This window comes from Bos javanicus, chromosome 2, assembly GCF_032452875.1.
Source record: "Bos javanicus breed banteng chromosome 2, ARS-OSU_banteng_1.0, whole genome shotgun sequence".
Classification (NCBI taxonomy): Eukaryota; Metazoa; Chordata; class Mammalia; order Artiodactyla; family Bovidae; genus Bos; species Bos javanicus.
Genome location: NC_083869.1, coordinates 9,163,103 through 9,189,764, shown reverse-complemented (window position 1 = coordinate 9,189,764; position 26,662 = coordinate 9,163,103). Strand labels below are relative to the sequence as shown.

Genomic DNA, 26,662 nt, shown 5'->3' with positions numbered 1-26,662 from the left:
ATTTGAAATTTTCTTTGTGTCTTTAAAATTTGGAAAATTGCATGTTTATGTATGGATGTGGAATAATTCCAGAAATGTCTGTATTCTGTTCATTATTTTGGTACTGCTTTCTAGTATATTGCATTGTGTGATATTCAATATGCAATTCTGATCTCTCCCCTTGTTTTCCACTTTCTACTGTTTCATTTAAGACTTAAATGTACCTTGTAGATATGTCTCAATTATTCTGCCTTCTTATCCCCTAGTCTAATTGCCACTGTCATAGCATCCTCCACTTTAGCCTATCAGCCAAGCAGTAGTTAGAAATTCTATTCTAAAGTGCTATTTTGATCTACTAACAATCATATAATGATTGCCCCTTGCTTACTTGCTTACAGGTTTAAATCAAGGTCTTTTTAACAAGAATTCAAGTACCTTTATTATCTGACTCATCCCTTTCATTTCAGCCTCATTTCCTATGTATCAGAATTTTTTTTCCCTACGTAATGGGCATGAAGAAGTTATTCTTTCAATGGCATGCATTTACGTCTTTGAATTTGCCATTGTCTCTACCAAGAGTGTTTTTATCCTCTTTGCCCTTATATATATTATATCCTTCCTTGTTAGTGCACTGTATCCAGGAGGGATTTTTTTTCTGACTTCTGTAGGCACAATTACTTAACCTTCCTCTATAATTTTTTCACATAAATCTCTGATCACTTTGGTTTTTCATATGCAACTATCTGAGGACCTATGTATCTATTTCACTAGATTATAAACTCTTTGAGTCAATGCCTTCCTTATTATAGGATAGTAGCAGATATAGAGAAAACAAATTTTTGTTGATTGAATGAATGAATAAATTATCCATTCTAGAGGATAGTATTGGGTACATAATAAAATAAATATCTGTTGAGTGGATGAATGACATGTTAGGATTTTTGTACCCCCCTAAGTAAAAATCTTATGTTGGTTATTAGTATATATGCTTATTTATATTTTCATCTTGAATCCTCATTTAATTACGGATCATTTGTGAAATTTGTCATAGTTGAACTGGTCATGGAAATAGGATAACTTTTCTACTTCCATAAATTTAGATAATTACAGTGCTTTATCCTATAATTGTATATTCAGTATGCTTCAGCACAATGCAAATCGCAATTATTAATATAAACATGGATATAAAAAAATGGCAGTAGTAGAACCTGAAAAGAATTAATTCTAGAGAGTATAAAAATTGATTCTTTTATGCCAGATCAAAACCATGACAGTAGGTTAGAAAAGGGCAGCAAAGTACAGCCCAGGTCAGAAATCTAGACGTGACAAAATGGTCTACAGTGATGAGAAGTGTGCCTGGAAAAACAGTGGAAGGTGCATGTAACATTTCAGTTCAGTTCAGTTGCTCAGTCGTGTCCGACTCTTTGCGACCCCATGAATCGCAGCACACCAGGCCTCCCTGTCCATCACCAACTCCCAGAGTTCACCTAGACTCACGTCCATCAAGTCAGTGATGCCATCCAACCATCTCATCCTCTGTCGTCCCCTTCTCCTCCTGCCCCCAATCCCTCCCAGCATCAGAGTCTTTTCCAATGAGTCAACTCTTTGCATGAGGTGGCCAAAGTACTAGAGTTTCAGCTTTAGCATCATTCCTTCCAAAGAAATCCCAGGGCTGATCTCCTTTAGAATGGACTAGTTGGATCTCCTTGCAGTCCAAGGGACTCTCAAGAGTCTTCTCCTTACCACATTCTAATTTTGAAAAATTCTGTGTGGTATAGCTCACTAGAAAGACGTAATACCCAAAGAGGGAACCACTGGGAAAGAAAAGAGCCAAGACTTTTCTCAGATAGCCCAACTAAGATGAAGGTAAGGAAGTCAGATGGACAGAGGTAGAGACAGTAAGGTGTCAACATAGAAGGCAAGGGCCAAGAACAAGGGCCCGGTTAGGAGAAGCAAAATGAGTGACAGGAGGCTATAATTGGGATACAGATGGAGATTCTCCATGCAAAATAGCTTTTGTAAAGGGATGGTGGTGATGGAGTCTGAAGTCTTGGATAGCATTCTTCCCGGTTAAATATGCTTTGTTATGCTCAGAATCGATGTAAGATCTTGTCTGGTTGAAAATCAAATCTTTTGACATCTCTTCAATGCCCATAGTTGTACAGCATGGCAGTAATGTTGAGTATAATTTTTTAATAACTTAGCCATCTAAGTCCCAATGCTTTCTTCCTGTCTGGTGCACCTACAATATTTTACATAGAATTTTTCTTGTATAATTTTAACAGTATATTAAATTTTATGAAACATCTCCTGTTTCTTGTCCTGTCATCCCTTACCAAGTTTGAGCTGCTCAAGAATGGGATAGTACAGTATAATAGGCTTCCCTTGTAGCTCAGCTGGTAAATAATCTGCCTGCAATGTGGAAGACCTGGGTTCAATCCCTGGGTTGGGAAGATCCCCTGGAGAAGGGAAGGGCTCCCCACTCTAGTATTCTGGCCTGGAGAATTCCATGGACCATATAGTCCATGAGATCATGAAGAGTGAGCATGACTAAGAGACTTTCACTATAAAAGCAATTTTTGCTAAATGCATACTCATCTAATATAGATGCTTTTTTTTTTTTTTTTAGCACTGTCATAGAGTAGAAAGTTTTGCAGTTTAATTGGCGTTCTCCTTCTACTGGTTAACTAAGGTGATCACTACAGCCAAAATTGGTGTAATTCTTTTCCTGTTGCAATGGTAGAAGGATTCTCTGAATTGGAGCCTTTTCTTAGAGGAATTAGGTGTTGAGAGGCTTCATCTACTGCATAAGTCTGTCAGAAAACTGCCACTGTAGAGACTTTCAAAATTTTTGCCATCATATTTACAGTTACACAAGGGTGCAGTCAGAAGGCCACTCTGAAAAATACACATTGTGGGTACTTTCCTACCCATCTTTCCTTCCCTTCCCCATTTCTTTCCCATTTTCTCTTTCTTTAATTTTTTGAAGCCCTATAGGCAAAAGCAAAATTTTTTCTTACCAAATAAAACTGTCATCATTTCCCTTTTATTCATAAACATTTTTCCCTTGGACTACAGGCAATGTAAATATTTGCTTTCTTAATTATTTGAGTTACATTTTGTGCTTTCTAATTATTCACAATTTTCTATATCTTAAATTTAATCAATGTATATTATACCCAGCAAAGCAGCATGTCTAACTCTTATTGTGAGATTGAAAATCAGTGTTGCTCAGTTAGAAGAATTAATTATTGAAGACAGCTTTATTCACTCCATTGCTCATTCTAACTGACTTAATAGCAAGCTCATATACCTATATCATGGTTGAAAGGCTTATATGAACAATATTATTTTAACCATTCAATACAAAAAGTTTACCACCAAAGTCATTGTCTAATTTTGTATCTTTATTTTTAACACATATCATAGTATAGTATGGATTCATCAGTTTCTCTAAGGAAATTTTCTTTTGTTTCTAGCTGTTATAACACAGACTTCTGAAATTACTAAAAAGTAATCATTTTAGTGGAACAAAAAACAAAATCTGTTTCTAATACTTGTACTTTAATCAAGTCTGTAGTTCTTTTAAATAATTATCTGGACAATGACCATGTAATTAAAATTTTCAAATGACAAAACCAAAATCTGCATGGTTTAAAAAAAAGAATTTTCAAATTCAATAACAATACATCTATAATGTGTGCTTAATCATGGAATGTTCAAGCACAATCCCTACAATTTAGTTGGCAAATTGAGGATATATATATGTGTGTGTGTGTGTCTTTGGGAAATAGTATAATTTCTACTTCCAGAATATAAACATTGGGAAAAAATGTTTCCAACTAGAACTAAAATATTTTATATTTGATTCCAAAATTTTCTATAGAGAATCATCTAGTAAAATCATATTTCTACTAATTTCAGAAATATATATTAACATAGAAAAATAACTTGAAATGAAAATAAAAATTTGACCCAAGTAAAGAAAAATAATTCTCTTTAAGTTTTTTTCACTACATCTTTTGTAATACTTTAATTTTTTTTTCTGTTATTAGGGGGAAAGAATGGGTAAATATTACAAATGTCGTGTTGATATTAGAAACAGATATCCATTCACTACAATGTGTATTATTTTTAGAGCTTTGATTTGGCAAGGCTTTTTTGTAGTTTTTTAAAAAAGCAAAATATTATTTAGTGTATGCATGTGGACAACAGCACCTCCATTTAGAAACAACACAAACAAGTGATCCTCGAAGAGTGCCTTTCTGTGTGTACTAGCTCTGTATGGAAAAAGTTCAAAAACAGCAGGACTCTCCCATCTGTTTGCAAGCTGCCCTGGACAGGTTGATTCACAGAAATTCCATTTTCTTTTGGGAAAGAGCACTTTTTTCCAAGATCTGAAGAGAAATTTCAGTGGTGCTCAGAAGGAGAAATAGGTAGAGTAAAACTAATAATCCTTTATTTGGCAATAATAATAATTTTACTTTAAAAACAAAATATAATCACCAATAGTGTTATTGATTGAAGAACTCAGAAGAAGCAAAAAAAAAAAAAAAGAATGATTTGGGATCATTTGAAACCACAGTATTCATGTGATAAAATGTATTACAAAATATGTAGAGGATTCAGTCAATCATTGACAGCTTTTTGGAGAGATGTGTGCACACGCACACACACGGACACACACACATTTCCTTTACACAGTGGAAATATTGCCCTTGTATTTAGTACCCAGTTTTATCCCATTGTTTTTGAAGACCAGGATGTGATTCATTCTAAAAATAGCCCTCTTTGGTATAAAGGGTCTGAATATAAATAGATTGTTGTTATATTCAGGAAATTCTAAAGACCTTGTGTTTGTGTGTGCCTGCATATGTGTATGTGTGTTAACACTCAGCAGCCTCATAACACTGCTAAAAATTAACCAGGTAGTGAAGTATTACACACAGAAGAATCACTTAAAGACTTGAGATGTTAAGGACATGAATGAAATATGTTGGTTTTTAGATATGGTTTTCTGATTTATGTATCAGTCTTTTCTATTAACAAATAAACGATTTATTTCACTTTAATATCTTTTAATAATAATAACCTGGTCATATTTTACATAAACTTTTAAAGTAATACATTTTTTCCCCTTTTAATGTATTTTGTATGTTTTGATATATCAGCAGTCTCCAACCATTTTGGCACCAAGCACCAGTTTTGTGGAAGAAGATTTTTCCATGGACTGGGGCAGGGGGCATGGTTTGAGAATGATTCAACTGCATTACATTCCTTGTGCACTTTATTTCTGTTATTATTACATTAGCTCCACCTCAGATCATCAGGCATTAGATCCTGGAGGTTAGGGACCCAAAATTTAGGTGAATCAGTATCCCACTAGAGAATGTTTCCACATTTAATGTTTCTTAAATATTTAATGTTCCTACATTTAATGTTTCTAATGACATTGTTTATTATATGATTTTGTAATGATTCTTTATTTTCAACAACTTTTTATAAAAGAAAAAGACTTCATGGCAAAAGCAAGGCAAAAAAAATGAGAAATTACTTGACTATGAGGACTTCTTGTTGTGTTATTTTATTTGTTTATTTTGTTTTAAATGAGATTGTACTTAATTTTACATTACACCAAGAGTTTTTTTGAGCTTTGTTTCTGAATTCAACAATACTTTTTACCAAATGTCTCAATTATGTTAAATAAAATATCCATATAGTAGTTTTTTAAAAGCTTTTCATCTCACCCAGGAATCATAATTTACCTGAAAAAAAGTTCTACTCAGCAAAACAAATAACAACTTTAATGTTATTAAGAACAATGTGTTAACAATGAAGCATATCTTATTTTCAGTAATTCAGTTCAGTTCAGTCGCTCAGTCGTGGACGACTCCTTGCTACCCCATGAATTGCAGCACGCCAGGCCTCCCTGTCGGTCACATTCTCCTGGAGTTCACTCAAATTCACGTCCATTGAGTCCACGATGCCATCCAGCCATCTCATCCTCTGTCGTCCCCTTTTCCTCCTGCCCCAATCCCTCCCGGCATCAGAGTCTTTTCCAATGAGTCAATTCTTCGCATGAGGTGGCCAAAGTACTGGAGTTTCAGCTTTAGCATCATTCCTTCAAAGAAATCCCAGGGCTGATCTCCTTCAGAATGGATTGGTTGGATCTCCTTGCAGTCCAAGGGACTCTCAAGAGTCTTCTCCAACACCACAGTTCAAAAGCCTCAATTCTTTGGCGCTCAGCTTTCTTCATGGATTACTCCTTGGAAGGAAACTTATGACCAACCTAGATAGCATATTGAAAAGCAGAGACATTACTTTGTCAACAAAGGTCCGTCTAGTCAAGGCTATGGTTTTTCCTGTGGTCATGTATGGATGTGAGTGTTGGAATGTGAAGAAGGCTGAGCGCTGAAGAATTGATGCTTTTAAACTGTGGTGTTGGAGAAGACTCTTGAGAGTCCCTTGGACTGCAAGGAGATCCAACTAGTCCATTCTAAAGGAGATCAGTCCTGAGTGTTCTTTGGAAGGAATTTTCTGAGATTAAATTTTTGAATGATTTTTATAATCACACTGTTTCATACCTCTTCAATCATTTTTCTTCCTCCTCTTTACAGGTGTTTTCTTTCAGTAATTCCCTACTAGTGTAATTCAGTTTTCAAACACAGAAAGCAATCAGTAAGAGCTGGCCAAATTGTCATATATTAAAAGAGCTGAAAGTTTTCCTTGTCATTCTATCTTTGCAAATAGTGATGAATATTCATTAAGCTAGGGAAAGACTTGCCAGCTGCAAATCTTTGCAAGGTACGCCAGTTCTGCAAGCCAAAGAGAAAACAAAAATGATAAAAAGTTTATTTATGTGCATCATAAAGTATGAAGAAAATAATCTAGTAAAATATTCTCAGGGAAGAAGAATATTCAATCTCATATATTAGAGGAATATGTACATTTTGTATGAAACTGTGATTTTCAGGTATTTTTCCCCAATACCATCTTAGAATGATAAAAATGGGAAGGATATTTTATAATTACACGAACACTTAATTTTACCTCCCTTCTGTTATACTATAGGGATCTAGATAAAGACTAAGCTTTTGTGTTTTTCTTAACAAATTGTGAAACTCTTCAAAGTAACCAGCACCTTATATTATATTCAGCCAATATGAATGAGGATGGTACACTTCTGCATTATAGAAATCTGTGTTAAATTCTTGAATATTAAAATATTTGAGTTAATTTTGTATCTTCTTCTGTTGAAATGACCACATTTAAACTGAAAAGAATTATTCTAATATTTTTGAAAAATGTTGCATGTATTTATTTTGAATCAAGTGTATTTTCAGGTTTTATACTTCTTTAGCTAAGAATGCTCCTACATTTTAATATATCAGCCTAAAATGCAAAATTTTAAAATTTTAGCTTCACTTTTCTCTATACTTGAGTGAGTCTATTATCTTTTAAATCTATGTTAATTTGAATTAAATCTGTTCACTTTATGTCATAATGAGGAGTAAAACTATTATTTTGTTCTCAAAATTTTTATTTTTTAATAAAAGTTATTAAAAAGCTTTCCTCTTAGAAAACAAAAAACAATAGTTTCCCACAACCAACAGTAGCTTACTGATTGCTTGGAGCCATTTGGTTATACCACATCATTCCATGGTCCAATTTTTGACAATTTGCATTAAGACACTTACATAGAACTGGCAATGTCTGTTTTCCTAAATAATTGCTGTTCAATTGGTTATTCTTGCTAAATTGAATGTGAAAGTTGCTCAGTTGTGTCCGATTCTTTGTGAACCGATGGACTATACAGTCCATAGACTCCTTTAGGCCAGAATACTGGAGTAGGTAGTCTTTTCCTTCTCCAGGGGATCTTCCCAACCCAGGGACTGAAACCAGGGCTCCTGCATTGTGGGCAGATTCTTTACCAGATGAGCCACAAAGGAAGCGCAAGAATACTGGAGTGGGTAGCCTATCCCTTTTTCAGTGGTTCTTTCTCCACTAAAAAAAATCATTGTGATGTAATTTATATAAAACATTGTGCATGTTTAAGTTATACACTGGTGGATATATTGTATATTGCAATGTGATTTTCATCAAAGTAATAGCTGACACTTCTTTCATGCCACACAATCATCTTTTTTTAAAATCTTTTTTGTAGTGGGAACAATTAAGATCTTGTCTCTTAGTAAGTTTGAATTTATATTACAGTGTTTTTCTCTATCATTATCATGCTTCATATTAGATCTCCAGGACTAATCTACTGGTATGAGTTTGTACCTTAAGTAATATCTCCCCAATTCCCCCAAATCCTACCACTGCCAGGATAACCACCATTCTATTCTTGTCTCTCTTTTCATGACTTTTGACTTTGATAAATTGATCAGTCTTAAGGACAGATGTTCAAGTTGGCTTTAGAAAAGGCAGAGGAACCAGAGATAAAATTGTCAACATCCGCTGGATCATTGAAAAAGCAAGAGAGTTCCAGAAAAACATCTATTTCTGCTTTATTCACTATGCCAAAGCCTTTGACTGTGTGAATCACAATAAACAGTGGAAAATTCTGAAAGAGATGGGAATACCAGACCACCTGACCTGCCTCTTGAGAAACCTATATGCAGGTCAGGAAACAACAGTTAGAACTGGACATGGAACAACAGACTGATTCCAAATAGGAAAAGGAGTACGTCAAGGCTGTATATTGTCACCCTGCTTATTTAACTTATATGCAGAGTACATCATGAGAAATGCTGGGCTGGAAGAAGCACAATCTGGAATCAAGATTGCCGGGAGAAATATCAATAACCTCAGATATGCAGATGACACCACCCTTATGGCAGAAAGTGAAGAGGCACTAAAAAGCCTCTTGATGAAAGTGAAAGAGGAGAGTGAAAAAGTTGGCTTAAAGCTCAACATTCAGAAAACGAAGATCATGGCAACTGGTCCCATCACTTCATGGGAAATAGATGGGGAAACAGTGGAAACAGTGTCAGACTTTATTTTTCTGGGCTCCAAAATCACTGCAGATGGTGACTGCAGCCATGAAATTAAAAGACGCTTACTCCATGGAAGGAATGTTATGACCAACCTAGATAGCATATTCAAAAGCAGAGACATTACTTTGCCAACAAAGGTCCATCTAGTCAGGGCTCTGGTTTTTCCTGTGGTCATGTATGGATGTGAGAGTTGGACTGTGAAGAGAGCTGAGCGCCAAAGAATTGATGCTTTTGAACTGTGGTGTTGGAGAAGACTCTTGAGAGTCCCTTGGACTGCAAGGAGATCCAACCAGTCCATTCTAAAGGAGATCAGCCCTGGGTGTTCTTTGGAAGGAATGATGCTGATGCTGAAACTCCAGTACTTTGGCCACCTCATGTGAAGAGTTGACTCATTGGAAAAGACTCTGATGCTGGGAGGGATTGGGGGCGGGAGAAAAGGGGGATGACAGAGGATGAGATAGCTGGATGGCATCACTGACTCGATGGACGTGATTTTGAGTGAACTCTGGGAGCTGGTGATGGACAGGGAGGCCTGGTGTGCTGCGATTCATGGGGTCTCGAAGAGTCGGACACGACTGAGCGACTGAACTGAACTGAAAGAGAATCCTCTGACTACCTATCATTTTGTGTGAACTTGAAGGGTCAATATTCTACCTTCATGAAAATGAAAAACAGATCCATTTCTGGGAAGAGTGGAGATTTTCTGTTTGTAAAAGTATGCTCCGTGTTCTAAGATTCTATGATTCATTGGCTGTAAAATCACAGTTCAATTAGGTTGAAAGGGCTCTTAACCTATACTTAGAAACATTTTTATTTTTATAGATTATATGGAAGGTACTGCTGACAAATTTTTTTTTTTTCCTCTATAATGTACTTGTGGCCTTCCTGGTTGGCTCAATGGTAAAGAATCCACCTTCAATACAATAGATACAGGTTCATTCTCTGGGTCAGGAAGATCCCCTAGACAAGGGAATGGCAACCCACTCCAGTATTCTTGCCTGGAAAATTCCATGGACAGAGGAACCTTGCAGGGTACAGTCTATGGGGTCACAAAGAGTTGGACATGACTTAAACAATAACAATGTACTTGTATATATGCATAAATTTTTACAGAATCATTTTAAATATAGTACAGAATATGTAAAATAGATTTCAAATTTAACTGAATTTCCAAATCTAAATCACTCTTCTTGGAACAATCTCCCTGCTGCCTCTTACCTGCTTGTTTGGCTTCCTTAGAGCTCACTCTGTGACTTTCACAGGGAGTCTTTGCTATCCTCCTTTCCCCTTTCCAAGCCTAGGTGAGATACCACCTGTATTTCCTTTTTAATAGTACATGATACAATCTTTATTGTTTGGTTGGTACTTATAATCCACCCTTCCCACAAACACATTGTAATGATGGTATTTCTATCCATCTTACCCATGCTGTATCTTGAGCACCTAGCCAGTTGACTAACATGAAGTACTCAATAAGCATTTGTTGTCAATAAGTAAATGCATGAACTTTTTAATTTTACTGTTGAAATAACTCAGTTATATTGATTTTTAGTTTCATGCTCACATAAGTTACCTGATTAGCATATCTTTACAAGTTGCCTCCAGTAACTGGTGAAACAAAAAGTAGGTAGACAATTATGGCCACAGCAGCAAATTAGAATAACAACAGCTAACTAAACAAGTCTTCCATGTCATTATCACCAGTCATTATTATGGGCATTCATCCGTTCATTTGTTTAAGCAAAGCTTACTGAGCATTTATGTCTAAGTGCAAGGGAGACCACAGTCTGAAGACAGAAAATCTCCCTGACCTTATGGAGTCCACATTTCAGTGGATGCAAACACACCTTTAATACGTAAGCAAGTAAATGAAAAGATAAAAATGATTGAATAAACCAAACAGGCTAACAGGATGATGAATAACTAGATAGGGAAAAGGAATGGGAAGATGCTTTGAGAGACTGCTTTGAGGAAGTGATATTTGTGCTAATTCACAAGGAGTTAGTCAATAAACTTGTTATATGAAAAAATTCTTTTTTCTAAGATCCTTAATAAAATAGCTGATGGTAGGAGACACACCTGAAAGACATTTTAATCATTCATTCATTTAGTCCACAAACTATGGTTTTTCAAAATAGAACCTTGAGAGTAATTATAAATTTAAAACTATTAATTCGTTTGTAAATTAAATTAGGTAAAAAAAGTTCATTTTTTTTCTGGGATCTTATCAAAGAATTTGAGAGATCTATTTTTTCTTTCTCTTTTTTTAGTATTTCCTCAATGGCCATGTTATCATCCATAAGAGAGGGCAATGGCAACCTGCTCCAGTACTCTTGCCTGGAAAATCCCACGGACGGAGGAGCCTGGTGGGCTGAAGTCCATGGGGTCGTGAAGAGTTTCACTTTCATGCACTGGAGAAGGAAATGGCAACCCACTCCAGTATTCTTGCCTGCGGAATCCCAGGGATGGGAGCCTGGTGGGCTGCCGTCTATGGGGTCGAACAGAGTTGGACACGGCTGACGTGACTTAGCAGCAGCAGCAATGGCCATGTTATCATCCATAGGAAAATGTTTTTCCTTAAATACAGACAATTGAAAATAATGATGTTATCATTTATGGTACTTGCTATGTGTATTGGTCATATGAAAAGGATAGAAGATGGAAAAGATAATCTGGTCAGTTTAGTTACTGCCAAACATGGGAAAACCTTAATATGGAGTTAATGGAATTAATAACATCAAAGGAACTTCTCACAATTTCTAACTCAGAGAAGAACTGAATGGTAAAATGTCTAATATTTGCTTGGACTCTAAGTTTTATTTATGAATAAAAATTTAAATGTTAGCTAGCATGTTTCAATTCTGTCATTTATGTTTAGCAAGAACAGTTTTTGTAAGAATCATGTCACTTTTTAATGTTTTTAGTTATATCTACATAAATTGTGATTCAGAATTTTTATATCATTATTGCAACATAAGGAAGAAGCACCAATTGATAAAGAAATACAGTGTTAAACATGAAACTGCATCTCTGTACTCTCAGAATGTGAGAAAAAAAAAGCTGGAATGGTTTATATGGCTATTTATAGCTAGTATTAATTTCACTGATATTTGTATTTTCAAGAGTTACAATTCAGACTGTATCAGAGAGCAAAAGGGCATCTTCCTCTCTTTGTCTTCCGTTTGTCTGCATATTTAGGTACATTCACCCTTTGAATGTTTAAAATTAGACATTCTCACAGTCTTTCTTGGCATTTCAGTGCTCGATATGAAAATATCAATGGTAGTCAACGGTGTTCTTAATTTAACCACTCTTTGATTTGATAGTTGCAATCTTTTCCCTTACCTGTGACAGATTCATTTTGATATTTGGCAAAACTAATACAATTATGTAAAGTTTAAAAATAAAATAAAATTAAAAAAAAATAAAATAAAATAAAAAATAAAAATCATAAAATATGAATATAAATAAGCTGTCTCTGTGTTATGTTTTGTTTTGTTGGTAGAGGTTGGGTTGCAAACAAAAATACCCACTCCTTATCCTGTTTAATTTACTGTTTCTTTAAATGGTCAACATTTTCTTTACTTCAGACCTCTGCAGGCTTGTAGAACCATGACAAGGGTACTAAGTCTCCTTTATTAAGTTGTACAAAGTCAGTACAATGTATGTACTGATAGCACAGGCTCCAGAGGCAGAGGACCTCCATGCAAATCCTGGATCTGTTGACTGTATCCCTGGAAATTTCTGAAAACTACTTACCTGCTCCGTACCTTTCTTCACTCGTCAGTAAAATGAGGATCATACTGTGGCATTCACTTCATTAAGCTGCTGTGAGTACTGACTGAACTAATGTACGTAGAGTGCTTGGCAATAGCCTGGTGTAGAGAAGCACTAACCTAAATGCTTGCTGCTGTTATTGTTCTCACTTCCCTCCATTGGCAGGAAGGGACCTATGTAGAGCATGCTATCCCATTTCTATTGGTGGGCCTCCGGGTAATTAAAGGACACATGAGGGAATGAAATTGTATTAACAGAGAAATTGTCAAGATTATGTTGTAGAGCACTTAGAGGAGTACTTGATATGGAGAACATGTAAATAAATGTATTTGCCTAACTATTTTTCCTTAGTGTATATGTTATGGATTGTTTTTTATTGGAGGATAACTGATATGTCCACTGTGCTGTGCTGTGCTTAGTTGCTCAGTCATGTTCCATTCTTTGTAACCCCATGGACTATAGCCCACCAGGCTCCTTTGTCCATGGGGATTCTCCAGGCAAGGATACTGGAGTGGGTTGCCATGCCCTCCTTCAGAGACCTTCGCAACCCAGGAATCAAACCCAGGTCTCGTGCATTGCAGACAGATTCTTTACCACATAAGCCACGAGGGGAGCCCAAGAATACTGGAGTGGGCAGCCTATCCCTTCTCCAGGGGATCTTCCCTACCCAGGATTCAAACTGGGGTCTCCTGCATTGCAGGCGGATTCTTTACTGGCTGAACTACCAGGGAACCCTAACTGACATATAGCATTATATTAATTTCAGGTGTGCAAAGTATGATTAAATGTTTTCATGTATTAAAAAAATGATTATCACAGTAAGTCTAGTTAATATCTCATCGTAGTAACAAATATTTTCTAACTATGTATAGATCATTTTTGATTCATTTACTTTTTAACTAAAATAGTGTAGAGTTGAATGGTGAACAAGCAGCTAAGAGATTTGATTTTTCTGTTTATTTCAGAAAGGTCTTTCAGCATTGATTGACCTAGGAATTAAAAAAAAATATATATATATATCGAATGTTTCTGGCCAGTCATCTCTGAGATGGATGCCTGTGCTATTTCCTAGTTATGTGATCTTTGACAAAAGCTCTGTGAACCTGTTTCCCATCTGCAAAATGGAGACATAATAACTGAAAAATGTATTGTGAAGATTAAAAGCGTAGATTTAAAAAGCAGCATCATGTCAGGCACGTAGAGTAACACTAACTAAGTGATATTAGCTGTTTTCTAATTTTTTTCCTAATGTCTAAATGATACTTCACTGTCTAGTTGACCTCCCTTTTTCTTCTTTTACACGGCCATTCTTCTTCCCTATCAAGTCAAATGAGGTAACATGCCCATGAAAACACTGGTGACACAAAATGTACTATACACATGTTATAATTTTTAAATTAGCATTAATAACTTCTCTACTATGCCTATTTTCATGTTTGACCTTAGACCATCTGTTTTCCTTTAAATGTTCTCTCACTATTCTGTCCCTTGCATGACTTCAGTGATCATCCTTCCAGGCCCTTGGGCATAAAATTTCAGTCTTCCCCTTCTCCTCCTTCTCTCTCTTTTCATAATAAAAATCTCACAAAATATTTCTTTGCATTTGTCTGTGAAAAATTTTTATTCGTTCCCTTTTATCTATTCTAGTAGGATAATCCTTGGTGAAAGTTTTAGTCACATCATGCAATTTTCTTTCCAATCAATGCTCTTTTATTCTTGATAAAAACCCTCCACCAAACCCGCTGATTCTTATTCTTGGACTTACAAGTTCATTGCTGAGTACCTCAGAGTCCTATACTTCCTCCTTATCTGTATGACTTTTCCCTTTCTTTTTGCCTCCACACATACACACACACACACCTTTATCCTTCAGTTTTTTTTTCAGAGAATTGAGTAATTTTAAGTTCATTGAAATTATTGATCATTTTCTATTATCATCAGTGGTGTAAATATGATTTTAATTTGTATTGAATAATATTATTAATATTTCTTTGAAAATTGAGAAATATAAAAATCAACAATTTTTATTTGTTGAAATCTAGTAAAATTCTAACTCAAGACACAATCATTTTAACATTAAATATCTCTCAGAAACTGTTGTCTAGAATAAATGTACATGAATATATTTATAATGATGTAATAACCACAGTATTTAAGCAAAACTAAAGAACATGATTTTAATACACATGAAAAGCCACATACACAAAAGCAAAAATGTTTTCTGGCTACATATGTGTTTGTTGAACTCACTGGACAAACAGTGGCTGGGAAAGTACAATTCAATCTGTGATCCCTTTAAAATTGGGAGTGATTCCAATTTGATGAAATAAGAAAGGGGAGTAGGGGATATGAAAAGTTTGAAAAATGTTTTTCCAGTGGCATTTTACTTCATTGCTAACCTTAATTTTTGCTACAACGGATTCATAAACATGACATTGTGCATTGGATTGAGTTCAGCTGTTTAGAGGAAAGTAATTATGACTATTGTCCTCAAGCCAAGATAACAACACACCAATTGTGACTCGCCAAGAAGGCTGGAATTCACAAACCGCCTTATATTTATTTATTTCTTAATGTTGGCTATTTGTCAGAAAGTGACTTCAGTAAAGATGAGCTGTAATTCATTTATTAAGTAAACTCTCAAAACTCTGAGAAAGATGGCACATATTCTATATTCAAAAACTACTTTCTCAAAATATGTAGGTGTTATTGCATGTAATTTGACTTACACTTTTTAATCACTTAAAAAGTGATTAAAATCACTTTTTTGATATTTTAAAAAATCACTTGAAAAATAGATCATGATATGAGTGAATTTATTTTTTTAATTTCTGTTTCTGAAACACATTCTTGATCTATATAGAATACTTAATTTACGATAGTAAATATAATTATGATATAGAATACGAATCATAATTTCAGGCATCCTTAAGAGCAAAATTCAAAGTAAAGTTTATATGAATAAACCAAAGACAAATCTTGACTGAGATGACTTTGATAATTGTAGATATAAAATACCTTCCCAAAAGTTGTTTGTAGCAATTGCTAAAACATCTAAACGACAGGGGACGTTTTCTGTTTCAGTTACCTCTTTATCTCTATTCCAAATAGTAAACAAAATAGCAGCATTTTTGAAAGCTAATTATATTTGTAAATGTTCTATTTAATTTTAGAATTCTACAAACAAAAAAAAATTGGCTCTCAAAAGTACTCCTAATTATTGCCTTGGAAATGTTTTATTTCTGATTTTGTTCTCTCTCTCTCTCACTCTCCTTTTTGGGTTCTTAAACTTCTGGATAATTATAGGTTCCTTGGAGAATCTGATGATTGTTATCAACTCTTTTTCCATTAAAAATACTGCAAATTATTTTGTGTCCTAAAACCAATCCTTGGGGCTCACATTAAGTACCCTGGTTTTTCTGTCTCACTCTTCTTTCTCATCTTTATACCTAAATGCATATTAGCAGACAAAATAAGGTCTAAGAACTCACCTCTAACACCCTACTTGCCATAGGGCAAAGAGACTTGATGATCATATGCATTAGAATTGCCTTGAAAACTGTACTTCTTCTTAAGAGCGTCTGTGTACAGTTTGGGACTGTATTTTACATGTATATTCACACTGTCAGGGAAAATTTATTTGGAGGCAAAGAATAAGAAAATAAAATTCCTTTACCTTTTATATATTTCTAATATGAGTTTATTGAATTTGTCAAAGTTGCTTTTTCTTTAAGACAGATAATCTGGTGGTAAAATCTTATAAGTATTAATAAGCCACTCACCTCCTATATATGCTTTAAAACCATCATGCCCCACTTATTTATTTTTGATGTTGTGTAGTTGCTAGGTTGTGTCTGACTCTTGCAACTCCACGGACTATTGCCCACCAGTTTCTTCTGTCCATGGGATTTCACAGGCAATAATACTAGAATGGATTGCCATTTCCTTCTCCATATGATATTTCCTGACCCAGGAATCAAACCCACATCTCCTGCATTCGCAGATGGATTCCTATTTGTTACTTATTTATTAGCTATTTTAACTACTGAATTTCCTAACTTTTTTCTCTTTCATCACACATAGCATACGGCACACACACATACACAAAACATTTTCTTTTATCTGAAATTCTGATTAATAATAGGGCTTTTTTAAAATTTAACTTTTCATTTTATTGGGGTATAGCCAATTAACAATATTGAGATAGTCTTAGGTGAACAGTGAAGGGCTTGGTCATACATATACATGTATCCATCTCCCCCAAACTCCCTTCCCATCTAGGCTGCTATATAAGATTGAGCAGAGTTCCCTGTGCTCTACAGTAGGTCCGTGTTGGCTATCCATTTTAAATATAGCAGGGTGCTTTCCAGGTGGTGCTAGGGGTAAAGAACCCACCTCCCAATGCAGGAGATGTAAGAGACTTGGGTTCAATTACTGGGTGGGAAGATCCCCTGGAGGAGGGCATGGCAACTCACTGCAGTATTCTTGCCTGGAGAATCCCATGGACAGAGGAGCCTGGAAGGCTACAGTCTATAGGGTCACACAGAGTAAGACACGACTGAGGGAACTTACCACACAAGGTGTACTATTGTTGTTTTTCAGTCACTCAGACATGTCCAACTCTTTGAGACCCCATGGACTGTAGCACGCCAGGCTTCTCAGTCTGTCACCAACTCCTGGAGCTTGCTCAAAGTCATGTACATCAAGTCAGTGATGCCATCCAACTATCTCATCCTCTGTTGTCCCCTTCTCCTCTTGCCTTCAATCTTTCCCAGTATTAAGAGCATTTTCTAATAAGTCAGCTCTTCGCATCAGGTGGCCAAAGTATTGGAACTTCAGCTTCAGCATTCAGGGTTAATTTCCTTTAGGATGGACTGGTTTGATCTCCTTGCAGTCCAAGGGACTCTCAAGAGTCTTCTCCAGCACCACAGTTCAAAAGGATCAGTTTTTCAGTGTTCAGTCTTCTTTATGGTCCAACTCTAACATCCATACATGACTACTGGAAAAACCAACCATAGCTTTGACTATGCAGACCTTTGTTGGCAAAGAAATGTCTCTGCTTTTTAATATGCTTTCTAGGTTAGTCATAGCTTTTCTTCCAAGGAGCAAGTGTTTTTTAATTTCATGGCTGCAGTAACCATCCAAAGTGATTTTGGAACCCAAGAAAATGAACTCTGTCATTGTTTCCCCATCTATTTGCCATGAAGTGATGGGACCAGATGCCATGATCTTAGTTTCTTGACTGCTGAGTTTTAAGCCAGTTTTTTCCCCTCTCATCTTTCACCTTCATCAGGAGGCTTTTAGTTCTTTATTTTCTGCCATAAGGATGGTATCATCTCCATATCTGAGATTATTGATATTTCTCCTGGCAATCTTGATTTCAGCTTGTGTCTCATCCAGCCTGGCATTTCACATCATGTACTCTGTATATATGTGAAATAATCAAGGTATAGATATAGAGCCTTCACATATATTAATGACATATATTTAATGATACATTTATTTGGTAATAAAATGCTTTACAAATCTTTTGGCCAATAGACCTAATAATATTAATTTGTTGTTCAGTCACTAAGTCATGTCCAACTCTTTGTGAACCCTTGGACTGCAGCATTCTAGGCTTCTCTACCCTTCCCCATTTCTCAGAGTTTGCTCAAACTCATGTTCATTAAGTCAACGATGCCATCCAATCATCTCACTTTCTGTTGTCTGCTTCTCCTGCCTTCTATCTTTCCCATCATCAAGGTCTTTTCCAATGAGTCAGCTCTTTGCATCAGGTGGCCAAATTATTGGAGCTTCAGCTTCACCATCAGTCCTTCCAATGAATATTCATGGTTGATATCCTTTAAGACTGACTGATAATATATAATATTAAATGAAGACTCTAAATGCTGTGAAGGACAGGTATCCTAACTGTCTTTTTTCACCATTGATTGTATCTCTTGCACATCATCTTGTACAGTATAGAAACTGAATAAATATTTTTTTGGATAAATGAGAGAAGTATAAAGAACACAATTACAAATCAGGCAGGATATTTCAACTGCCACTGAATATAAGTTGGTTACCATAGTGACTTCTCTGATGGTCTAGTGGTTAAGACTCTGCCCTTCCACTGTAGGGCATATGGGTTCTATCTTTGGCTGGGGAACTAAGATCCCACATGCTGCATAGTGTGATCAATTAAAAAAAATTATTATTGTTTTTCTTTTTTTTTAATCTTTTTTTTTTAACTTTACCATATTGTATTGGTTCTGCCACACACCAAAATGAATCTGCCACAGGCACACATGTGCTCCCCATCCCGAGCCCTCCTCCCCTCCCCTCCCCACACCATCCCCCCGGGTCTCTTTTGCTGTCTCGTATACAGGGTTATTGTATACAGGGTAACAATAACCCTAAATTCTAAATTCCATATATATGCGTTAGTATACTGTATTGGTGTTTTTCTTTCTGGCTTACTTGACTCTGTATAATAGGTTCCAGTTTCATCCACCTCATTAGAACTGATTCAAATGCATTCTTTTTAATGGCTGAGTAATACTCCATTGTGTATATGTACCACTGCTTTCTTATCCATCTGTCTGCTGATGGACATCCAGGTAGCTTCCATGTCCTGGCTATTATAAACAGTGCTGTGATGAACATTGGGGTACATATGTCTCTTTCCCTTCTGGTTTCCTCAGTGTGTATGCCCAGCAGTGGGGTTGCTGGGTCATAAGGCAGTTCTACTTCCAGTTTTTTAAGGAATCTCCACACTGTTCTCCATAGTGGCTATACTAGTTTGCATTCCCACCAACAGTGTAAGAGGGTTCCTTTTCTCCACACCCTCTCCAGCATTTATTGCTTGTAGACTTTTGTATCATAGCCATTCTGACTGGTGTGAAATGGTACCTCATAGTCGTTTTGATTTGCATTTCTCTGATAATGAGTGATGTTGAGCATCTTATCATGTGTTTGTTAGCCCTCTGTATGTCTTCTTTGGAGAAATGTCTATTTAGTTCTTTGGCCCATTTTTTGATTGCGTCATTTATTTTTCTGGAATTGAACTGCAGGAGTTGCTTGTATATTTTTGAGATTAGTTGTTTGTCAGTTACTTGATATGCTATTATTTTCTCCCATTCTAAAGGCTGTCTTTTCACCTTGCTTATAGTTTCATTTGTTGTGCAGAAGCTTTTAAGTTTACTTAGGTCCCATTTGTTTATTTTTGCTTTTATTTCCAATATTCCAGGAGGTGGGTCATAGAAGATCCTGCTGTGATATATGTCGGAGAGTGTTTTGCCTATGTTCTCCTCTAGGAGTTTTATAGTTTCTGGTCTTACATTTAGATCTTTAATCCATTTTGAGCATATTTTGGTGTATGGTGTTAGAAAGTGTTCTAGTTTCATTCTTTTACAAGTGGTTGACCAGTTTTCCCAGCACCACTTGTTAAAGAGATTGTCTTTAATCCATTGTATATTCTTGCCTCTTTTGTCAAAGATAAGGCGTCCATATGTGTGTGGATTTATCTCTGGGCTTTCTATTTTGTTCCATTGATCTTAGTAAACATCAGTATTCCTAAATATAACTTGTTACCCTTGCAAGGAAGTAGAACAGATCTTTAAAATACCCACAATATCTTCCATAAAATTCTATCACTAAGGCCATAGATTTTAATTTCTGAGAGGCCAATAGATTCTTTCTTGAAAGGCATTTATTATTTATAACACAGTTGTAACTTATGTATAATACTCAAGCCAAATCAAATTTTAAAATTACAAAAAATAGACTTAAATTTGTAGATTTACAAGAGAAAACCATTAATAACCTATCATGTAGGCTGACACAGGAAGATGAAGAAGCAGATTTAGGGTAAGAGATGGAATTCGTATTGATGAGTCTATGTATGCCTGAAATGTGACATGCAGTTTATATTAGTCATCATGATTTCTAAAAATACAAAAATATTTAAATAGCTCATTAATTTTAAATAATTAAAATTATATTAGAGTGTATCAAAATTTTGAACTAGTTAAATCATTATTATACTGATCATCATTACATTAAGTTCAAAGAACAAAATGAAATAATTTTAAAAGAATATGAATGAAATTGTAGCTTGTAAATATTCATATATGCATGCATAAATTCTAATCACTGTATGGTTTTTATATTAGGGATGGTGACATAGATGAATACAGCAGTGTATTGGAGAAAACAGATATCAAAACCAATTTCTAGTGTAGCATGTAACCGCTGATATAATCACTGTGTGAACATGACTCCTTTGGGAGAGGAAAACAGAACAACTACTTGCCTGAGGGAGTGAGGAAAGGCCACGGATGAGATTCATTTGAACTGGCGCTGACTGAGGAGCAGGAGTTTGCCAAGAGGAGGAGATGGAGTGGGGTATTCCAGGCACAACATTCTCAAAGCATGTTGTGTGTTCAGGGAACAAGGAGGTCAGTGTGCTTGGCACAAAACCATAAGAGAAAGGAGGAAAAGGTTGGTGTAGAAATAGGTTTTAACATTCTGTGCAAAAGATTTTGAACTTTATACTGCAGGTAATGTTAGGGCAGAAGTTTTAGGCAGGAAAAATGAAATGACCCAATTTGATGTGTTAAAAAAGATTGTAAGTGGGGAGTAACATGTAGATAACTACCTAAACAGAAGTGAGATCAGCCAAAGGAGGCCAGACAGGAGGAAGAGATAATACTTCAAGTGAAAGACTTTAAGGGACTGAACTAAGGTATTCAAAGAAAATCAGAACAATATTCGAGACATTAGTAAGAAAAAATTAATAAGCAATGGAGATTGATTGAATATAGATAGACAAAAAGGGGACTGTATTAGAAGTATTCTTAAACTTTGAACGAAAGCAAAAACAGAAGATAACAATGCTCATTAAATATAAAATACTGGGGGAAGATGATTAACAGGAAAGGTAAGTAGTTCTACTTTCAGGTCAGTTCAGTACCGTTCAGTTCAGTCGCTCAGTCGTGTCGGATCTTTGCGACCCCGTGAATCGCAGCACGCCAGGCCTCCCTATCCATCACCATATCCTGGAGTCCAATCAAACCCATGTCCATCGAGTCGGTGATGCCATCCAACCATCTCATCCTCTGTTGTTCCCTTCTCCTCCTGCCCCCAATCCTTCCCAGCATTACGGTCTTTCCAATGAGTTAACTCTTTGCATCAGGTGGCCAAACTACTGGCCACCTGAGTTTCAGCTTCAACAAACTCCTTCCAATAAACACCCAGGACTGATCTCCTTTAGGATAGACTGGTTGGATCTCCTTGCAGTCCAAGGGACTCTCAAGAGTCTTCTCCAACACCACAGTTCAAAAGCATCAGTTCTTTGGCACTCAGCTTTCATTATAGTCCAACTCTCAAATCCATACATGACTACTGGAAAAATTTGTTGGCAAAGTAATGTCTCTGCTTTTGAATATGCTATCTAGGTTGGTCATAACTTTCCTTCCAAGGAGTAAGCGCCTTTTAATTTCATGGCTACAATCACCATCAACAGTGATTTTTGAGCCCCCAAAAATAAAGTCTGTCACTGTTTCCACTGTTCTCCCATCTATTTGCCATGAAATGATGGGACCAGTTGCCATGATCTTAGTTTTCTGAATGTTGAGCTTTGAGCCAACTTTTTCACTCTCCTCTTTCACTTTCATCAAGAGGCTTTTGAGTTCCTCTTCACTTTCTGCCATAAGGGTGGTGTTATCTGCATATCTGAGGTTATTGATATTTCTCCCAGCAATCTTGATTCCAGCTTGTGCTTCTTCCAGTCCAGTGTTTCTCATGATGTACTCTGCATATAAGTTAAATAAACAGGGTGACAATATACAGACTTGAGGTACTCCTTTTCCTATTTGGAACCAGTCTGTTGTTCCATGTCCAGTTCTAACTGTTGCTTCCTGACCTGCATACAGGTTTCTCAAGAGGCAGATCAGGTGATCTGGTATTCCCATCTCTTTGAGAATTTTCCACAGTTTATTGTGATCCACACAGTCAAAGGCTTTGGCATAGTCAATAAAGCAGAAATAGATGATTTTCTGGAACTCTCTTGCTTTTTTAATGATCCAGCAGATGTTGGCAATTTGGTCTCTGGTTCCTCTGGCTTTTCTTGAACATCTGGAAGTTCACAGTTCATGTATTGTTGAAGCCTGGCTTGGAGAATTTTGAGCATTACTTTACTAGCATGTGAGATGAGTGCAATTGTGCGGTAGTTTGAGCATTCTTTGGCATTGCCTTTCTTTGGGATTGGAATGAAAACTGACCTTTTCCAGTCCTGTGGCCACTGCTGAGTTTTCCAAATTTGCTGGCATATTGAATGCACCACTTTCACAGCATCATCATTCAGGACTTGAAATATCTCCACTGGTTTTCCATCACCTCCACTAGCTTTGTTCGTAGTGATGCTTTCTAAGGGCCACTTGACTGCACATTCCAGGATGTCTGGCTCTAGGTGAGTGATCACACCATCATGATTATCTGGCTGCACTTTGCTGGAGTTCTACTTTAGACGTATTGATATGAAATCATTGTGGGATACCAGCTTGCTCTTTGCACTAGCCGGTTTCCCTCCCTCCCTTCCTCCCTCTTTTTTTTACTTCCTCTCTTCCTCTTTCTTTCTTTATCTCTTTTCCTTCCTTCCTCCCCACCTCCATTCCTTCTTTCCTTCCTTCTGTGTTTCTATCTTTCTCTTTAACACCTTCCCTCTCCCCTTTTCTATTTCTTCAGTATAAATAGAATAGTTGAAGCCATGATGCTAATTGGGGTCACTTAGAGAGAATGATTATGACTGAAGAAGGTAATTAAGGCCAACCTGTAAAAGCTTGCACTTCTGACATGTGTAGAAGAGGAACAGTCAGTAAAGGTGACAGGGAAAAACTGATCAGAAAAGTAGGTAAGGAAACAAAAACATCAAAAACATCATAAAACTTAGAGTTTAAAAAATTCAACTTTTCACACAACAGTTGGGAGACTGAGAAGTAAGAGGATATTCGTGTCATTGGTAAGAGCAGTAAGTGTGAAACATTTTAATTAATCTATTCATTTAGTCATTTAATAAGCATTTTCAAAGGTATTCTGTGTGCTTGCTTGGCACACAGTTATCAGCCATATGTGTCACATTGTATGTCAAAGTGCAAGTCACTCAGTTGTGTCCAGCTGTTTGCGACGCCATGGACTGTAGCTGACCAGGCCCCTCTGCCCATGGGATTCTCCAGGCAAGAATACTGAAGAGGGTTGCCATCGCAGTGAAATAAGGAGATTTCTGCAGCAACAATAATTTTGTTAGCCAAATAGTCCATTATGGGTAGGCCATCATAGTTACATTCAGGTTTTACACTGCAATCCTCTTACTAAGAATGACATTTCTATTAAAGATGCATTTCATTATAGAGCTTCTAATATTATAGAGCTATCTAATATCTGATACATAACCTCCTTTTGATGAATCAAAAGCATGAACTAAATAAGATTTAGTTTGATCAAAATGGGAATTTCTATCCAAAGGCTTACCAAATACCTGATTACTTGAAATGACAATTCTACAAAAAAATTCTCCCAGTCATCCTCACCACTCACCCATTATCAATAGTCACACATCAGTATCTACAGTTCCTATAGAAAACAGGATTTGCATAAGTAAATTTTTTAATTCGTCAATTAGAAACACAAATGTTCTTTTCATATTTTAACTATTGATCTCTAAAAACAAATGACACATCCAGTTGTAGACAGTATGAAAGTCTGGCACTAGATATAATCCTTCACTTTCAAATTTATGACCACATAACTTTTAGACAAATGACTTAATTTATCCACAATTTCACAGTCTGATCCTATCACTTCATGGAAAATAGATGGGGAAACAGTGTCAGACTTTATTTTTTTAGGCTTCAAAATCACTGCAGATGGTGACTGCAGCCATGAGATTAAAAGATGCTTACTCCTTGGGAGGAAAGTTATGACCAATCTAGATAGCATATTGAAAAGCAGAGACATTACTTTGCCAACAAAGGTCCATCTAGTCAAGGCTATGGTTTTTCCAGTGGTCATGTATGGACATGAGAGTTGGACTGTGAAGAGAGCTGAGCACCGAAGAATTGATGCTTTTGAACTGTGGTGTTGGAGAAGACTCTTGAGAGTCCCTTGGACTGCAAGGAGATCCAACTAGTCCATTCTGAAGGAGATCAGCCCTGGGTGTTCTTTGGAAGGAATGATGCTGAAGCTGAAACTCCAGTACTTTGGCCACCTCATGAGAAGAGTTGACTCATTGGAAAAGACTCTGATGCTGGGAGGGATTGGGGGCAGGAGGAGAAGGGGACGACAGAGGATGAGATGGCTGGATGGCATCACTGACTTGATGGATGTGAGTTTGAGTGAACTCTGGGAGTTGGTGATGGACAGGGAGGCCTGGCGTGCTGCGATTCATGGGGTTGCAAAGAGTTGGACACAACTGTGTGACTGAACTGAACTGAACTGAAACTATAGCTTAGTTTATAATTAAATAATAATTATAATTATTAAATTATAATGCCTATCTCACAGAGTTTTGAATTAAGAGGAAATGAACTAATATGAAATAAATAGCTAAGAAAGAGTTTGACAACTTTAATTTTGATATAGTAATTATTTGAGCTTCCCTGGTGGCTAAGAAGGTAAAGAACCTGCCTGCAATGCAGGAGAACCATGTTTGATCCCTGGGTCAGGAATATTCCCTGGAGAAGGGAATGTCAACCCACTCCAGTATTCTTGCCTGGGGAATCCCATGGACAGAGGAGCCTTGTGGGCTACAGTTCATGTGGCTGCAGAGTTGGACACCACTGAAGACTAATACACACAGCACACATAGTAATTATTAGGGCTTCCCATGGCTCAGTGGTAAAGAATCTGCTTGCAGGAGATGCACGTTTGATTCTCAGGTCAGGAAGATCCTTTGGAGGAGGACATGGTAACCCACTGGAATATTCTTGCCAGGAAAATTTCATGGACAAAAGAGCCTGGCAGTCTCCAATCCATGGGGTCACAAAGAGGCAGACACAACTGAAACAACTGAGCATGCACCCATAATAACTATTAATAATAATTAATAAATTATTTTATAAATAATATTTATAAATAAATGAAAATAATAAAATAAATAAAAATTAAAATATATAAATAATATTATTATTTATGTATAATAAAATATATAAATAATATTAACATTATTTTTAATTTTAGTTATTTATTAATATTTATTAATTTTAATTAATAATATTATTTATATATTATATATAATATTATTATAATAATATAATATAATATTAATAAATAATATTAATAATATAAGATAAAGTGTCCAGCAAAATACACAGTACACTATTAGCTATTCACCAAGCTTAATCCTAAAATTATATTCATTGAAGTAGACTCCAGTTCTTAGCACCCCACCAGACATAAAAACCTTAACCAATTTGATCCATACACAGTCCAAAAGTTGCTATTCTTGCCTTCTTGCTGAGGAAAAGACCTAAAAAGGTATAATCCAAGTTAATCAAAGTGTTCTACGGTAGAAAATGACAGAACTAGAATGAGCATTGTGACCTTTGTAACTAGAATTCTGTGCAGCTGAACACTACATGACCCAGCCTGCTTCTCCTTTAAAGCTCCTCACCACTCCCTCCATCTTTTCATATAATTTGTTTTCTTATATTATGCATTTCCCATAAATTTTTACCAGGCATCCAGAAAAACCATTGATTTTCTAAAACTCCTTTAATGTGCTTGCTCCCAAGATCAGTTACTTGGAAAACCTCAGTTTCCCGTTTCCCATAGGGGCCCTGTATTCTAAAATCCCTCTAGCAGTTTCAGTGATTTTTATTAGATTTATTAAGATTTTTTTTAATCTCACAATCAAAATCTTTTCAGCA

At 36.1% G+C, this 26,662-nt stretch overlaps 1 long non-coding RNA gene across 2 annotated transcripts in view; it reads left to right on the top strand.

Annotated features, from left to right (window-relative positions):
- The first annotated feature begins 12,506 nt into the window (after positions 1-12,506).
- The window catches only part of LOC133257454 (uncharacterized), a 97,736-nt gene continuing 83,580 nt past the window's right edge, over positions 12,507-26,662 (top strand). For both annotated transcript variants that reach the window (XR_009739560.1, XR_009739561.1), the window contains exon 1: positions 12,507-12,808. This is a non-coding gene — a long non-coding RNA (uncharacterized LOC133257454). The remainder of the gene's footprint in view (positions 12,809-26,662) is intronic.